Raw genomic sequence first — 6,382 nt, 5'->3', positions numbered from 1 at the left:
ACCCTTGAAAAGAAATATTCCTGCACCACATGTCCAGGTGAGGAGGTTCTGTTGGATGTGAGCACTGAAGGACTAGCAGGGGATAACAGCTTGCCCCAGTGGCTCCAGCATCCAGCTGTTTCATGCATCATGGGCACAATTCAACAACCCAGCTGTTGCAGGCACAAGGAGCAGTGTGATGTAAATTGGCAAAGTCATGGAGCAGGCCAGGGCAAGACTGGGTGGCCCTGGCCCAAAGCCATGCGAGGTGATCCCCAGCTGGCCACCAAGGGAGGCCACCCCAGGCGTGCCAAGGGGCCTGCCAGACCCTGGACCCCCATGGCCCTGCAGCTGTCCCTGGGTCCTGCTCTCCACAGGATGGCAGCAATGTCTGCCCGACTGCGGCCGCAGACACCCGAGGAGCTGGTGCTTGCTTGGTGTCCTTAGAACCACAGCTGCTTGGAAAGAACAAGTGGACAATACAGCCACAGACCCGTGGCTTCCACTTCTCTTTCTCCTGCCCTTTCCTAACCACACATGTAAGACACAGCTCGACCCAAACCTGAGTTTGTCCCCGTTAAAATCTATGGCAGGTTCACTATTTATTTCAGCAAGCCCAGTAATTGCCACCTTATCCCTCCCAGGATTAAAGAGATGTGAGTTAATGACCCATGGCACCCACAATGGCTGCAAAATGACTGTGAGCTGCAAAGGGTTGAGATCCTCAAAACTCCTTTCTAAAAGGAAAACTCAGCAGTTCACTCAGTGTTGTTTCTGGAGTTTTTCTGATCTGCTGCTCCAACAATAATACCTTTCCCTTTCTATTGATACAGGAAAAATTAGATTAGTAAGATTACACTATGAGAATCACTAACAAGCCCTAATCCTGCTCCAGCTCTGCTGACAGGGCCATGGCCATCATTTCCTTGAGGATACAGCAGGGCTGTATCTTCCAACAGTTCTTGTCCTCACCTCCGCAGGTGCACTTAAAAGTCCCCTTTTTTGAAGTAAAAATAGGGGAGTACACCAAACTCCATCTGGTTCAGCTCTCTCTATAAAAAAGAGAAGTTAACAAGCAGTACCAGGGTCGATGAATGTCTTGGTGTTTTACAGGCTGGGCAGCCCAGAGCCAGCTGGGAGAGTCACCCCCAGGTGCTGGAAGGTTGAGCACTGCCAGCAAACCCAGCCAGAGGCAAGCAAAAGGGAAGCCTCCAGCAGGCAGCAAAGTAAAGCCTGCTCTCATCATGTCCAGGGAAGCAGGTCCTCACCAGCTGTCTTGGTCAGCAAGGAGGCTTTTCTGTGAGGTGCTTGGGTCATGGCAATGCTTTCTCCTTCCAGACCAGAGTTCCTGAACAAGGCTCCATGACCTACTTAAAAATTTAAAATTTAAAGCTTGGGATGTAAAGGAGCATAAAGAAAGCCTTCACACACAACTGAAACAAATTCAAGCCATGCTGACTGCGATCATCTGAAAAGATCCATGTGTGCAGCAAGTATTAGTGTCCCGATTCTTTACAGATTCATTTATTTTATCAGAAATGTGATGAGAATTTAGGATATTTTTTCAAGCACTTTCTCCAAGGACTGCTAGAGAAATGAAATTAATTCTAGTCATGTCAGTCAACACCAGCTTAAATTCTAAGAGCATTAAGTCTTCCCTCATTCTCCTTGCGGGCCACAGTAACTTTGGTGGTGGATGGAAAAAGGCTGAATTGCTTCTTCACAAAATGCTGGGACCTCCAAGTCTGATATCACTGGACCTCCTAGGAGACAAAACCTGCCTCAGCTGGAGCTCCTCCATTTTACTGCATTTTCCAAATAAATAAGTTCTTGTTTTGGCCCTGAATGTGAGATGCCAGACTTTTACGCCTTTCCCTCGCTTCTGGCTGGGTCTTTCTCACCTTGGATGTGACAACAGTGTAATTTCATAGATGATGTACCAAATCTGGGTGGGAGGGGAGCATGAAACTTGTTTTTTTCCAGCAGCTGTTTTCTTGTTTCAAAACTGACAGCTATGAACCAGCAGTTTACACTCAGCATGGTGTGATATCAAAGGCAATGTAGTGAGACCAAACAAACTATCAATATATGTAAAATACTGCATCTTGGTAAGTGCCTGTAACAGCAGCTAAAATGGGCCAGTTTGGACCAGGGTTAATCTTTTGGGAAGAAAAAAATTTAAAGCCTAGAAAATAAGAAGTAAATATAAAGATTCCACAATAAATTGTCCAGAAGGAAACACCTTCCTTATTTGGACAGCAAATTCTTCAGCGCTAAGAAAAACACTTTGCCTCTTCACAGTCTCTGCAAGTCAGTGATAACCAACCAGCATGTAATTTAATCCCCTACACCCATTCAGTATCTTGATTAACTGGTAACGATTAGTTCTGTGCCTGAAATGCTCTGGGCATTAAATGATCATAAGGTAGATGTAAGGGAGGAGTTGACTGGAGCTCTGCTCTGAGGCTTGCCCCAAGTAATGGCAAAATTCCCCACCTGCTACCTCACCTACATTAGGGTTTTCATCCTTATTGTACTGACATTAGGATGTTTGGAAGATGATGGTTAAAAATGTCTGTACAGACACTGTAGGCTTAAGTGGCAAACACTCAAACACTTGTGTTCTTCTCTGCTTTTATAAGTAACACAATGCCAGTGGTTTCAGTGGACTCACTCTTTTAGCTTGAAGGGGAGGAGGATCTGGTTCTGGAGTTCTTCATTCTACCCATCATCTACTGCACATTACTGAGCAAAGCACTTCTGACTTGACTTGACTTCTCTTTTTCCAGAGAAATGGCAACCAGGAATATCAACTGGCCTCTCAAGCGCTGAGGATCTAGCTTGTGGATGTGGAGGAAAATGGAAAAGAGTGCAAGGACCAGCCCTGTTGAGCAGGTGTGAAGAAACAGACAGCACATTCACCGATTTGAAAATAATTTTGAAAATAATTTAGGGATTTTCTGCTCAGCCTTGCTTGGGTCTTCCCATTATTTGGACATGTTAGAGCCTGCTAGCTTGGGACAGCACCAAAACCTGCCCTTGTGCTCCCACAGTATAAGCCTGATGGTCTTGGCGTGACCTTCCCTTGCTGTCTCATCGCTGATTTTTAATGTAAGATTCCACTCCATCACTGTGTGGCAGAACTCACATCATTTGAAGCTCTTATGCAGATAAGACATTTACAAAAACATTTCAAATGCATTAGAAAAAAAAAGTATTTTAAGAGGCTGAGAAAGCAAAAGCTCTTCCCAGCATAAACAATTAAAGAGGGAAAAAATGTTTCAGGGAATATATTTTGGTATAATCAGATAACTATGCAATGCCCTGCCAGAGTAGCTAGGGCTGAGCTCCAGGAGCCTCTGTAGGGGATAAAAGGATTCACTTAGGCGCCAGCCTCCCTCCTGCCCTGTTAGGAGTCTCTCTGGACATCCCTTTAAGGCAAGATGCAAAGTCCCATACAGCCCTAGTGAGTTGTTATCTCTGGGAAAAAACAGACAGGAAGAAAGTACCAGACCACCAGCTTTTTCCTAGCAAAATCCTTGTCGTTTGTTACTTGTTAAAGATATCTGTAAACCTCCCCTTGGCTTTCTCAAGACATGAGCTTAATTAAAGAGAGCGAAATTAATCTCAAGGGTTCATAAACCTTTTAATTCTGTTGAAGCTCAGAAAATCTTGGTCTGGATTATGATCTTGCACAGAAAAATGTTATTTTTGTAATTCTATGCAAAATTGGGTCATACTAATTTTCTCTGTTTCATTTTCAAGGACAGGCTCTGCTTGGCCAATATTTAATGAAAAATGAGATGCAAAGACAAGCAGCAGAAATCCCTCCCTGAAATATCTCCCGATGCAGGGCTATGAGGCACCAACAAGGTCTGACACACAGACCTAGATCCTTCTCCTTCAAGTGAATCCCAAAAACTTATGGCAGAGCACAGCAAAGGCTAGCTGCACCCCAGGGAAGCGTAGCTGGGATCCAAGGGTGGTAGCAAGGCTGGTGGAGGCAGCAGCCTCAGCAGCCACGAGCTGGAATGCCTGTGAGGGTCTGATTTGGGCCCAGAGACAGCAGGCACGGCCAGATGCAGCCCAACCATCACCCAGCTCAGCAACCAGGCTGCTCTGAGGCTGAGCCCCGGCACAGCTCCTACCTAGCTGCCATCTAGCTTGGGTAGGAGCAGCCATAAAGCCTAAAACCAGCTCCAGGGGAGAGGAGGGGCAGTGTCTCACCTTTAGCTCTCCTCATCACAGCAGCCCCTATCAGCAAAGGACCCCAGCTGGGACTCAGCCAGCCAAGCTCCTCAAGTTAGGTCTGGACCAGGGATGTCTCCAAGACCATGACTTAAATATGCCATTCAAGTTCAGGTGAATAATAAAAAGGCTAAAATTAACTTAACTCTGCAGAGCCACATCCACACAGATGCAAAAGCTTGATCATATTTTCCAAAGGAAAATCATTTCTGTTGTGTGAGAGTAGATTCCAAGATAGGGAGGAAGGTTAAAATGACTCTGTTTAATCCAATAGTGTGCTAATGAGACAGAGTGATTAATTTCACCTCTGTAATGAGAAAGAGACTGTGCTTTGGCTTGAATCAGCTTTAACATATCACCTTGTAAACTGACACCACATTCACATATACCTACTGGCATCTCTGGGCTCTAATTACTGATGTTTCTCTGTTAAAGCAGTGTAATTAAGAGGGAGAGACCATTCTTGTCTTGGGCTCCTCCTTGGCCAAAAGGAGCCCAGCTGAGAAGATTAATCATAACCAGATGGGAGTGAAAAGAACTTCCCCCTTCAGCACTATTTCAAACAAAGCACATTTGGATCCATGACTAGCAGCATGAAGAGATGGATTAAATATCTTTCCAACCAGAGGATCTGTGGTCACTCTCTCTGTCGTGCTCACCAGGACCAGTTGAACCCAGCCACTTGTGCGATGATGGCAGCAGCCACCACCCCCTGAACAGAAAGCCACCCTGGAGGCACAAGGGGAACTTTGCTCCACCACATCTGGCTAGAGCTCTCCTCTAGCAAACAGTCAGAGCAATTGCTAGAACTGATAGATTTTTGTTCTTAGCAGCTTAGCAGAAAGCTGTATCATAAGAAGATCCCTCCAACAGCCCAGCACTGTAGTGTCTAATTGCCACTCTGGAAGTGCAAATACCTAATCACAGCTGATGATACACAAGCTCTTTTCTAAAGGAAATTAATTTTTCTATGTCCTTCTTATCTTTTCAAGTTGTTTCTTGTCTGCTCGCCAGCAATACTTCTTTACATACCTTACAGTGTGAGAGAGGGCCAAAAAAGCCATTGGAAACCCTTTGGAGGACAAGATGCTGAACTGAAACCGGTTCTATGGAGGAGGAGAATAAGAAAAGAAATTCAGAAACCTTTGTGGTAACAGCAGCCAGGCAGTGACCTACAGCTGAACCAAAAGAGAAGCAAGGTCAGTTCCATTTCAGTCTAGGAAAATGTGAAACAATTGTGAGATGATCACAGGTTCAGGAACAGTTCTGCAAAGAGTGAACAATGTCAGCAAATCCAAGCAATCAGTCATTGAATATTGCATTGGGATGTTTTCTCATCCCAGTTTTCTCATCCCCTGAAACTGTTCACCTGGTTTTCTATGGGGTTGCATAGCTGGCACAGCTCTGGTTTCATCCAGCACTGCACAACAGCTGGAGACAGATCTGCCTCTGCCTGTGTACATTAACTGAGGGTGAAACCCTTTGAGTCAAACACTCTGCATTTCCAAAAGATAACCCCTTATATGAACATCTTCTCCCACATATTCCTGTAGTATCACTGCATTTTGACATGTTCTGATGGGTCCCACCAGTCTCCATGTTGCAAACCAAATGCACATCCTAATTAAGTTCTGTAAAATAGGGAAGACATTACAACTTAAGGTAAATCCATAAATGTACTGCCTGGAAGGTGGCACAATTGTTCAGGCATAGCCCTCTGGGGCACAACCCCCCCCACCCATCCATCTTGCTTGGGGTAATTCTCTCTAGGGCTGCCCACGCTGCACTAGTTTTTATGGGAGTGGAGGAGTTCCACGTCAGGGATGCATGTTCACATCCTTTGAGATGGGATTAAAAAGGGAATGTAACTGTATCACTTCTACAGGGACAGTCCCTGCTTTCTTGTCCCAAGTTGTCATTTAGAAATCAGCAATTCTAATATACAGGAAATATGGAGAAGTTCTGGGAAGTGGGGAGAGGGAATTTACCTCACTGCAGCAGATCTTGAAAAAATCAATAGAGAATTAATCTAGTCCTCATAACAGAGGACCGTTCCACACCATGTTGTCTCCAGATCATTCGTATGCCAGTTCTTCACTTTTTAAGGAATCAATTTCCCTTCCCTTCCCTTCCCTTCCCTTCCCTTCCCTTCCCT

This window comes from Parus major, chromosome 1A (genome assembly GCF_001522545.3).
Source record: "Parus major isolate Abel chromosome 1A, Parus_major1.1, whole genome shotgun sequence".
Classification (NCBI taxonomy): Eukaryota; Metazoa; Chordata; class Aves; order Passeriformes; family Paridae; genus Parus; species Parus major.
The sequence above is the reverse complement of the archived record's forward strand: the minus strand, read 5'-3'. Positions refer to the sequence as shown.